Source organism: Neodiprion lecontei, chromosome 3 (assembly GCF_021901455.1).
Source record: "Neodiprion lecontei isolate iyNeoLeco1 chromosome 3, iyNeoLeco1.1, whole genome shotgun sequence".
Classification (NCBI taxonomy): Eukaryota; Metazoa; Arthropoda; class Insecta; order Hymenoptera; family Diprionidae; genus Neodiprion; species Neodiprion lecontei.
This window is the reverse complement of record NC_060262.1, coordinates 9,457,954-9,470,618: the sequence shown is the minus strand read 5'-3', so window position 1 is coordinate 9,470,618 and position 12,665 is coordinate 9,457,954.

Genomic DNA, 12,665 nt, shown 5'->3' with positions numbered 1-12,665 from the left:
CCGACCCTAACATCTACTAAGTCGTTGACTATCCAATAGAAGACGGTTTTCTCTTCACGAACCGTCTTATCGAAGGACTGCGGCGTGGAATAGGCTAATGATATGCTGACCACGTGGATCTGGTGGATCTAGTGTGGGGATCCGGGTTGAGGGCCATCACCACCAGATCGTTCCGGCATGAGGGCTTCGATGAGCGAGGGCCGGGATGCAGCGCCGACGAAATAGCTACAACGGGGAGTACCAGTAAAGCAAGGAGTGAGTTACAGCCAGTCGCAAGTCCAAAGGACCGGTGACGTAATATTGCCGCACACCTCAATATCGCAACACATGAGCAGTACGACCCCCCCCTCTCACCAACGATACCGCATAGCTGAAGGAAAACATCTCTAACCACCTTCCGACGTCCCGATACTTCGATACCTGTCGTCGAGGGAAAAGAAAAACAAGCGGCGAGGGATTATCGCCGCCTACCCGTGGACCAGGCCACGCGACCTGCTGGTCCAATTAAAATACCGCAAATTTGAGGAAGAATCACGTGACAGCAGCTCGACGAAAATCAGGATCATCGCTCATCTCGTCACTCTACGTTCAGTTACTGATATTCACAGACGTGTTCTTGTTATCGCTACCAAAGTTCGTCGTACCGCTATTGTACCTTATCGCATTCTCTCGCACCTGTTATATCTTCTTTTACGTAAGTGAGGTTCCTTTTCTATTTTGTGAAGCCACGAGATTACTTGCAATACATCGTACCTTTACCTTTATCTCTTTCTCTCTTCACCTTGAAGTTGGTCTGCTTGAGCCAATTGGGCTCGTATCTTTTCTCTTTATCTTGCAGTTGGTCTGCTTGAGCCACCTGGGCTCGTACCTTATTCTCTCTTATCTCGTATCTTGTCCCTTTCTCTGTCTTATTGCAAGTAACTTCGCGACTAGTTGACTATTACTTACGCATTGTAGTGACTATTGCTTTATTTTATTATCTTTCTCTTCTGGAATATTTGAATGTCTAATATCGCTGTCTAGCAGCGCGTTCCGTTGAAGGATCAATTGTTATCTTAGCTACTGAGCATTGCTATTTTGTTATATTTTCTCTGATTAGTTATATCTGTCTCTTTACCTATTATCGTTGATTATCGTATCTTAGTGAGTGTACCGCGGAAGCGATCTTATATCGCTGCGCGGTCCCGCTCGTCGTTCATTTGACATCGGAGTATTGTGCCGTATCGCATAACATCTTTTTCACTATTTTCTTCGCTAATATCGCTGGTCGTAGTTGTCCGTAGTCTATTTGGTTTGCCGTACGTTGCATATTAATTATCTTGAATATTGTTTGCCTTATCTTGAATTACGTTTATCGTACCGAATATTATCTCTCTTTCTCTCGCACTTACCGCAAACTGGAGACTACGTATTATCTGTTGGTACCTATATTTCATGATAATTTTCTACTTGACCTGTTGCTTGAATTTACCTTGTAATTCATAATTCCCTGTCTGCCTATTTCTGATCATTCTGGTAATGTGATAACTATCACAATTGTTGTATTTCGCATGTGTTTATAATCGCTTCTCATATTTTATGATTTATTTGCTTACCGCTTAATTTAAGTGCAGTATATCTTTTTCTGTTCTGCCTATCTATCATAAAACCGTGTTAATCGTTACCTTTAGTATCGCGAGCTGGCGCATATTTCCCGCTTATTCGGAAAACGTTCCGTTATTTGTTAACTCTCTCGCTTAACCTTTCTCTGGCTGTAAATATTGTTAATTATTGCACTTATCGTAATTGTATCTCAATCTCTTCAGCTGCTTGCTTGTCATTAAACTTATCGCTTCTTGCTTAATATATTTGACATTATTCCTGCTTCACCTGTTTCTTATTTCATCTATTGGATTCGACTCCGCCCCTCTACCATCATCTTGTCTCTCTGAGCGAACTGTGCAAAACCGTCGTAGAACCTGACCTTACCTCTATCTGTTACCTTTACCTTTACCTTTGTCTTTTTCTCTAATTATCTATTTTTGACGCATGTGCGTCTGGCGCCCAACAATCGTTTCTTTCTCCCTTAGTATCTCTCTCTCTCTATCTAATTATTCAGGTTAGTGACTGCGCCGTAGGGTAACCAATTATTGTTCTATCGTTTTACCCTCAACTTTATGTAATAAAAATATTGGTTACAAAATGGCGCCCAACGTGGGGCCACGCCAATAAAGAGGGATTATCTTATTCAGTGGTGAAAGCAGAGTTTATCGTATACTGTCAAAGCACCAGAGAAAAGTAAGAGACCGAACACGAACCCCAGAAACCCCAAAAATTAACAAAATTGCGAGGAACTCAGACGAATTGAGCAACATATTTAAATCAATTGATTACTGCGACCAAGATTGGATATAAACCAAAGTTCGAATATTAGAATTCCATATTGCGAGCGAATACAGCCTAGATACCGCTAAATTAAAATATCAAAAAAAAAAAAAAAAAAAACTATTTAAATATCGCACGGCTTAACCGCCATCAATAACGTAAACCCGAAAACTATTTAAATATCGCACGGTTTAACCGCCAACAATAACGCAAATTTAAAGATTATCTAAATATCGCACGGCCTAACCGCCATTAATAACGCAAATTTGAAAATTATCTAAATATCGCACGGCTTAACCACCACTAATAACGCAAATTTGAAAATTGTCTAACTATCGCACGGCTTAACCGCCATCCATAACGCAAGGTCGAAAAATATTTAAACATCGCACAACATAACTGCCATAACTATCGCGAACATAAAAACACTTGGATACCGCAGGGATTAACCGACGTACCTCTCGAATAGCAACGATAGAAAAACTCAGGGATAATACGAGACGACCTAAACATCCTGACCTTATAATCTGCTCAGTCTAGTGTGTGGCAGGGGTGATCCCTTGTTGTAATCAAAATTGTTATTGATTCGCTAGATCACTGTGTTTTGGTTTCTTCAGCGAGGTTACCATATTAACCTTCTTGCGCAACAACAGTTATTGTGAAGCCTTTGGCTTGGGTAGGATAACATAATCTTCCATTGTTTATATCGCAGTTTCCGGCTTTACAGGGTCACGCTAGTTAACCGATTCAATAATCTGACAATACCGCAATTTCTTTCTCTTCGGGTCACCTATCGCTAGTCGATACTTCTTATGCCAATACACACGTCCGCTAAGGCGTGGGTAGACTCCTTGACCGACGCCGAGTTAACCACCGAATTAGAAGGGCGCTCGTTGTCAACAACAGGCATATTACCGGTCCGTCGTCAGCGGTTGACGAATTTTTGTAAGCAACACGGCCTAAGCATGGATGACCCCCCTGCTCTCGACGACGCTTATACGACTACACCGATAGACGACAGCGGTAGCATGACGTTACCCACACAGACGCAACCAATCAACCCCGCGCCTTATATCGACGATGAGATTCGTGACGTGACGCGACCGTCGAACCGTAACCCCGATACGTCAGCAACCGGCGCGATTCGGAAGCAGCCACCGGAACCGCAACCTAGCCGAATTAGCCCGTGTAATATACCGCCAGAATTCCTTCCCGGCAATGATGCACCGGCTAAGCCGGCGCCCGTTCAGCAGCCGCCGTTGAGATCACGGGAGTATCATCCGGTGAATCCGCCACCATTTGACTACCGCACAGGCGATTCTCCCCCTTATGAATATCGCGACGCACCGCCGCTGCGGACACCTGCCTTCCGCAACCAGGGTTTCGAGGACGGCCAATATAACTTCCCGCGACCGAGCATGAACAACAACTTCGCATCACCGTCCAGACCGACCGCGTTAGCCGCGTATGAGGTTATGAGGAAATGGAATCTCAAGTTTTCGGGAACGCGTAACGAGGACGCCGAAGCATTTCTCGCACGTATAGACGAGGGCCGATCGCTCATTAACATTCGCGACGAGGATATTTTAAATAGTATCCCCTTCTTTCTGTCAGGTGTCGCAATTTATTGGTTCCGCAACAAACGCGAAACGTGGCGTTCTTTTGCAGAATTTAAAGCCGCGTGGCGCCGTAGATTTGTCAATCCGGAATTGCAGTTCGCATTGAGGGAGGAAATTCGTAGACGAACCCAGGGCGAATTCGAGTCAGTCGCCGATTATTTAACATATATGAGAGCGTATTTCGACAGATTGAGGCCCGCGTGGTCGGAAGAGGAACAGCTAGATTACGCATACCGCAACTTATTACCGCGATTACAGGTTACAATTCGACGAGACGAATTACAGGACCTTGATCAATTAGAAGACATTGCGAGTCGGATAGAAATCAGCTTCCGCGTAGCAAATAATTATCAAGCGCCGCCAACCCCGGAACGATCGGTACTACCCGAATTAGCTTACCGCGTGCAAAGAAATCCCAGGCCTTATCGCAACAATTTCGCAGCAATTAACTTTTTCGAGGAAGGTCCGGAACCCGAGACGGAACTGGCCAACGCGACTCAATTCGCTCAATCAACACCTAATCGTGGGACACAGGGTAACCGACCCAGCGGTCGAAGTGCACCACCGCGTGCTAAGACCCCGCGTTTCAATAGTCGAAACGATACCAGTGCGCCAACCACTCCTACCGCTACCACGGCTCACAATCAGACGGATACCGCGAGCATGGCGAATAACTCTAATGAGTTCGCCGGTAACCCCTTTCTGCCGAGCCCGAAAGGTACGCTGATCTGCTACAGGTGTAGAAAACCCGGTCACCGATATGCGAATTGTCCCGAACCCGCGACCGGTCTATACTGTTTCCGATGTGGCAAAGTCGGATATACTAAGGTGACGTGCCCGAGTCGGTGTGCGGGAAACCAGTGATGGAGCCGCACGAACGGGGAACCGCGGAAACCCCTCCGTCACCCGAATCGTTAGATTTTTGTAATCCGATCCAAGCGCCCGCTAGAATTCCGCTATTATTTCTCAACTTCGAAATTTTATCGCAACCAGTCGCAGCACTATTTGATTGTGGCTCTTCTCGCACCTTTCTTGGCCCAGAGGCTATATCGCTAGTTACCGCTTTAAATCTTCCAATTTTACCGTCTCGCTTAGGTCCGGTCAAAATGGCCGCCGGACAGGAGGCACAGATTACCGGTGAAGTGGACTTACCGGTCATGCTACGAGGGGTGTACCATAATATTCCCGCTCGGCTAGTGCCCAGTCTTAGCTTCTCTTGTATCATTGGGTTAGACTTCATTCGGATATTCGGGATCGTAGTGAATTTTGCCGCATTGACCTGGCGTTTCCAGGATGACCCTGAGCGTATTTACACATTCGATAATGATCCACGCGTAGCTGTCAATCCTTTTTGCAACGGTTTAGTCACCTTATCGGAACAGCAAAATCTCGAATTAGCAGCCTTTATGAAGTCCGAAATACCGCCTATGCCTGAACACATTGGAGTAACCAAGCTCACTTCCCATCGAATTGACGTAGGGAACGCGCTCGCGATCCGCCAGAGATCTTACCGCGTGTCGCCTAAAATACAGGAGGCTATAGACGAAGAGGTAGGCAAAATGCTAGCAGCCGGCATCATCGAACCATCTCATAGCGCATGGGCTAGCCCCATAGTAATGGTAAAGAAGCCAAATGGTTCTTATCGCTTCTGCATAGATTTCCGCAAAGTCAATCAGGTATCTAAGAAAGACGCGTACCCTCTGCCTAGAATGGACAGTATCCTAGACAAGCTCCGTTAAGCTCGCTATATCTCGACCATCGACCTTAGCCAGGCGTATTATCAAATTCCGCTTACCGAAGACAGCCGTGAAATTACCGCATTCATAGTCCCCGGGAAAGGACTATTTCATTTCACTAGGATGCCTTTTGGCCTAACCGGAGCGCCGGCCACGTTTCAGAGGCTATTAGATAGACTAATAGGACCGGATATGGATCCACATGCGTTTGCGTACCTGGATGATATAATAATAGCTACTAAAACTTTCGACGAGCACCTTCATTGGCTCAAACATGTCTTACACGTCATTCATTCCGCAGGGTTAACCGTCAACCCTGAAAAGAGTAAGTTTTGTCGCTCGGAGGTCAAGTACCTCGGTTTTCTCGTAAATGAACACGGCTTACAAATAGACCCGGATAAAGTTTCGCCTGTCGTTAATTATCCAGTACCGACTAATGTCAAGTTAGTCCGACGCTTTCTAGGAATGGCATCTTGGTATCGTCGCTTTATTCCCAAGTTTGCTTCAATTACCGAACCGTTAACTAGGCTTTTAAAGAAATCTCAGGACTGGATTTGGGATCAGGAACAAAATACCGCATTCGATGAAATTCGAACTCATTTAACTACCGCACCAACATTAGCCTACCCGAATTTTGAAGTACCTTTTGTCTTACACACGGATGCTAGTAATGTCGGAGTCGGGGCAGTATTAACCCAGACTCAAGATGGCGCGGAGCGTGTTATCGCGTATGCCAGTCGAACCCTATCGGACGCCGAAAGAAAATATTCAGTGACCGAACTGGAATGTCTCGCCGTGTTATGGGCCATACAGAAATATCGCGCTTACATTGAGGGCTACCATTTTACCGTCATTACCGATCATAGTAGTCTAAGGTGGCTCCATAATCTCAAAAACCCCACGGGAAGATTAGCTCGTTGGGCTCTCGAGCTACTTAGTTACGATTTCGAAATCATCCACCGTAAAGGTGCGCTAAATGTAGTTCCTGACGCACTATCCCGCATTCCCGAAGTAGCCGCCGTTATAATACCATCGGACGACCCCTGGTACGATCGTCGTAGGGCCGAAGTAATATCGCAACCTAAGAAATTCCTGCGTTGGAAAATAGATGGGGATAAGTTATATTTTTACCGCGAAGATCCAATAATCGGTACCCTAGTTCAGGATTTAGATGCTTGGAAACTAGTCTTACCCGCAAATCTTCATTCTCGCGCCTTGCAAGAGGCACATAGTGACCCCCAGGCCGGTCACCTAGGTGTCGACAAGTCTTACCGCAGATTAGCTCTCGCATACTATTGGCCTAACATGTATCACGACGTGGTCCAACACCTTAAGCGTTGTGACACCTGTCAGCGAAGCAAGGTTGACCAACGGGCCCCAGTAGGTTTAATGGGACGTAGGGTCATCGAACAACCGTGGACAGTAGTCGCCGCCGACATAATGGGTCCGTTCCCTCCCAGTCGCTCGGGCTACGCCTATCTCCTTGTCTTCCAGGACCTGTTTACGAAATGGGTCGAGATTTGCCCTTTGCGCAAGGCTACCGGTCGTAATATTAGCGACGCCTTCACCGATTTAATCGCATCACGCTGGGGCACCCCCCAAGTACTACTGACTGACAATGGCACCGAATTTGTAAACAAATCCATAAAAGAACTTGCCGATACCTACCACGTAACCCACGCGACGACGCCACCGTATCACCCTCAAGCAAATCCCGTAGAACGAGTCAACCGCGTGTTAAAAACCATGATTATCGCTTTCCTCGAGCAAGAACACCGGGAGTGGGACCTACACCTCCCCGACTTTCGTTTCGCTTACAATACCGCATATCATACTTCCGCCCAAACGAGTCCAGCGTTCCTAAATTTCGGTCGGACACCGGTTCCAATAAACTCCCTTCGGCGAACAGCCAGCGGCGGCGCACAAGTGGAAAGACAGAGTCCCGAGCTCTGGAAGGAGCGTATGGAACGCCTCCAACTGTTACGGGAATGGGTCGCCGAAAACCTGGCTAACGCATTTGAACGACAAGCCGGTTATTACAATCGCCGTCATCGGACCCAGCCGTACTCCGTGGGAGAACTAGTATTGAAGCGCCAACATACTCTTTCTTCGGCTGCTCAAAATTACAGCGCCAAACTGGCTAAGAAATTCCATGGACCATATCGCATTACCAGAACCATCTCCCCTGTAGTCGTTGAACTCAGCGACGTAGTTAGTAACAAGGTGATTGGCAAAACCCATATTGGGCATTTAAAGGCATATCGTAACAATTAGACTTGACTTTCGCAGATACCGCAACCCTTTTCCGCAAAATTTTAATACCGCAACCACATACCGCAACCAAATCCAAAGCGACCATGAGCGACTCCAGCGGGACTGAGGGGGAATTCGAAGAGCCGCAGTTCCACGAGGCGGGGGCCGAACCCAGGGGCTGGGACAGGCTGGCTCGCCACCAGTCGCTGCTGCAGCAGCTCAGGCGTCAGCATCCGGCCTTTTGGCTGGATCTGACGACCGCCGCCCTGGAGGTCCAGGAGGACCGGGCGGAACGTGACCGGGCCCTGCGGCAGACCGCCATCGTCCATGCACACCCGGACGACCACACCCGGGGTACCCAGGCCGGTAACGGCCTCGGGCGGAACGAGGTCGGGGCTCAGACGGAGCACCCGACCACTGGCGAGACGCGGTCAACAGGGACCCAGACCCTGGAGACCAGGGTCCCTGTTAACCACAAGCCGCCGACAACGGGGATAAAACGGGCCGCCACCCCACCCGCGCCCCACCAGTCCCGGGAGAGGGACGCACCCCGGGCGGCAAGCACGAACCCCCGGCCGACACCACCCGCGGTCTCACCTGTGAGGCCGAGATACCCGCGACCGGTGGTCGGTGGCAGATCCCCGTATGGCTCGTGCTGGATCTGCCAGCAATACGGCCACCGGGTGGGGGCATGCGCGGATAGGGTGCCCGAGGACCGGGTCTGTTATAAGTGCGGCGTATACGGCTATCTACACCCGGAGTGCCCGGAGTGCCATCCGCCAACAGAAGTGCCCAGCAAGCCACGAGGCACCTCCCCACCACCACCGGGGGAGCCGGACGTCTATTGGACCCGGCGCGGCGGCGGCCCCGTCCACCGCGATTTCCGACTATTTTAAGACCGTCTCCTCTTTAGCTTCCACAAAATTTGTTTTTCTCGCTAATTTTTCGCTATTTCTCGCTAATTCATTACCGCAATTTATTTTTAATTTTTTATTACCGCAAATTTTTTTTTCAATTTTTTTATTACCGCAATTGCCGCAACCTCTCGCCAGGGTTACCGTTTTTTTTTTTTTTTTTTTTTTTTTTCGCAAATTTTTTTATTACCGCAATTTTTTTTTTTTTTTTTTTTCGCAAATTTTTTTATTACCGCAATTTTTTTTTTTTTTTTTTTTTTATTACCGCAAATTTTTTTTTATTTTTTTATTACCGCAATTACCGCAACCTCTCGTCAGGGTTACCGTTTTTTTTTTCTCTCGCAAACTTTTTTTTATTACCGCAATTTTTTTTATCGCAATATTTTTTCTTATCGCATAGCATTTTTTTTATTATTATCGCAAAATTTTTTTTTCTTGTCGCATATTTTTTTTTATTTATTATTATTATTTTATCGCAATTATCTTAAAAATAACGCTTACAAATTTTTTTTTGGTCATTTTATCCAGGATAACACCTCACATGAGGTCAAAATTTCAATATCGCTTTCTACCGCATAAATTGTCTGAACTCCTCTGCAACAACACCCTTCAACCAAGCCATCGAATCAATCACCTTTCTACCTTCTCGCAAAAATTTAGCTCATCCTTTCGCTTCCTTCACTCACAACCGATCAGGTCAACAGTAGAACTTGGAAAACTATGTTTCACCAAGAATCAGCAGGCCGTACTCCAAAGTCTCTCAACTAAGTCAAGTATCGCATGGATTTTCAATTCAATCCTATCTATCGCAACTATCTCTAACATCTCTAACGATCATCTAGTCACATGCAAAAGTAAGTAGTCAACATAATGGTTTCCTAATGGCAAAGGACCTCCTCGGTCCTCCGTAAGGAGGGGGGAGTTGTGACGTGGTATTTCGTACCCCGTCACTTTGTTCAACTATCGCATTCCCCTAGGTGCAGATATCGCTAAAAATAACAAAAGCACGTCTGAGGCCAATACTCCAAAAATGAACGACTAATTATCTTCAAGTTGAATTCTCTTTACTAAGCTAATTGTATGCTATTTTCTAATTCTGTAATGCTCTTCGAGAACCATCCGCGAGACCTTCGCGTCAAGATACCAGGACACTGCCTGACAGGGGTCACGTACCAGCTCAACATCGACCACAACCGACTACAGACGAACGAATACCGCTGAAACCACTCCCGATGGATGCCTATCTAGTTGTCGAACAGGGTCGTGCGTGATGCACAAACAGCACCTCCAACTATTTGAGACTTATCGGCCAGGAGCCGAACCACGAACGAATGCTTCTACCGCTCGGATGCATCGTCAGGCGGCGTACAGGGCTGTGCGTCAAAAACACAACGAAGCCTCCCGTCGACGATACTTATCAGCCTGGAGCTGAACCGACCCTAACATCTACTAAGTCGTTGACTATCCAATAGAAGACGGTTTTCTCTTCACGAACCGTCTTATCGAAGGACTGCGGCGTGGAATAGGCTAATGATATGCTGACCACGTGGATCTGGTGGATCTAGTGTGGGGATCCGGGTTGAGGGCCATCACCACCAGATCGTTCCGGCATGAGGGCTTCGATGAGCGAGGGCCGGGATGCAGCGCCGACGAAATAGCTACAACGGGGAGTACCAGTAAAGCAAGGAGTGAGTTACAGCCAGTCGCAAGTCCAAAGGACCGGTGACGTAACATTGCCGCACACCTCATTACCGCAACACACGAGCAGTACGACCCCCCCCCTTCTCACCAACGATACCGCATAGCTGCAGGAAAACATCGCTAACCACCTTCCGACGTCCCGATACCTCGATACCTGTCGTCGAGGGAAAAGAAAAACAAGCGGCGAGGGATTATCGCCGCCTACCCGTGGACCAGGCCACGCGACGTGCTGGTCCAATTAGAATACCGCAAATTTTAGGAAGAATCACGTGACAGCAGCTCGACGAAAATCAGGATCATCGCTCATCTCGTCACTCTACGTTCAGTTATCAATCATAGCAGACGTGCCTTTTTGTAACTCGACTTCCAGTTTCGTTGATAGCGCCTTTATTAATCCGACCTCCAGCTTTTGTTAATTGTACCAGTGTTCCCATTATCGCTTTGATTACCGCTATCGTATCGCATTCTCTCGCACCTGTTAGATCTTCTTTTACGTAAGTGAGGTTCCTTTCCTATTTTGTGAAGCCACGAGATTACTTGCAATATATCGTACCTTTACCTTTATCTCTTTCTCTCTTTACCTTGCAGTTGGTCTGCTTGAGCCAATTGGGCTCGTATCTTTTCTCTTTATCTTGCAGTTGGTCTGCTTGAGCCACCTGGGCTCGTACCTTATTCTCTCTTATCTCTTATCTTGTCCCTCTCTCTGTCTTATTGCAAGTAACTTCGCGACTAGTTGACTATTACTTACGCATTGTAGTGACTATTGTTTATCTTATTATCTTTCTCTTTTAGAATATTTGAATGTCTAATATCGCTGTCTCGCAGCGCGTTCCGTTGAAGGATAAATTTTTATCTTAGCTATTGAGCATTGCTATTTTGTTATATTTTCTCTGATTAGTTTCTATCTGTCTCTTTACCTATTATCGTTGATTATCGTTGTAACGTGGCAGTTCGGTTAGGCCTGCCCGTTACAAGAGACTCCCTGAACCCTGGGCGAGATCCCGGAATAAGGGTCTAGAAAATCGAGTCGCGGAATAATATCAGAGAGCGCCAGAACTGGAGTCACGCACCCGAGCTTCGACAGGGACGAAATAGAGCATTGCGAACAAGATATTTCAGGTTTTTGTTTTTTTTTATTTTTTTTTGAGTGCACCGGCTACCCTCCAGTGACCAACTCCGACACCGAACATCTTCCGAGGCAAGGCGAAATCACGACGATCTCGCGGGAAGGATACCGAGGCTGCGGAAGGGGAGGCAACGCAGATCCCTGCAGCGCGGGAATCCAAGGCGGACGCGATTCCCGCTGGCGGCCGGCGCGCCGCAGCCTCCCCGCTCACCCCGCTTACGCCCAACCAAGGCAACCGCGAGGCACCAGCGAGCGACGAGGGAGCACCACCCCGCCCCACCCCAAGACTACGTAGAGCTGCGCGGGAGACGACATCGCGATCTAGCCTTAAGTTCTGCGCCGCGTAGAGACGACAGGTGCGCGGCAAGTTGCGCAATCCCCAAAAATCGATGACCGATCGATTGTTGCGCACTCTTAGGGTGATGACGTCACGAAAAATTAGCGCGACGAGATCGGCGTTGCGACCATCCGAGATCACTCGAGTTCTGGCGGTTCACGAGAGCGAGTGAACGGAGCGATTGTGCGTTTTTTTTTGGTATTTTGAGTTTTGAGTGATTGCGAGGAGAATGAGCCAACACGAGGGAGTTGGTCCCTTTGTCAATTGGATGTGGAGCGGTAAGCGTTGCTAACATTCTCGCGATCGAATTTCGAGGGTAATTGAGTACAGGCTGATCAGATGAAGGCTCGCCTTTTGGTAGTTTGCGTGTCGAAAAGTACTCGAAATTCGTTTGCCGATTCTTTTGCTTGGTGACCGTAGCCTGAGTTGCGCGTGAGAGAGTAACGTTAACTTCGGGGAATCCAGAAAATCGAGTCGAGCCACGGGTTGAGCCGAGACGTTATTGTCTCGAGCTTGAGTGTGACCGAAGTCCGTTACACGGGGTCAATTCACGTCATCCGGCACAGCTTCGATTATCGTACAGGTCGCGAGCAATCACGGGGAGCATTCGAATTC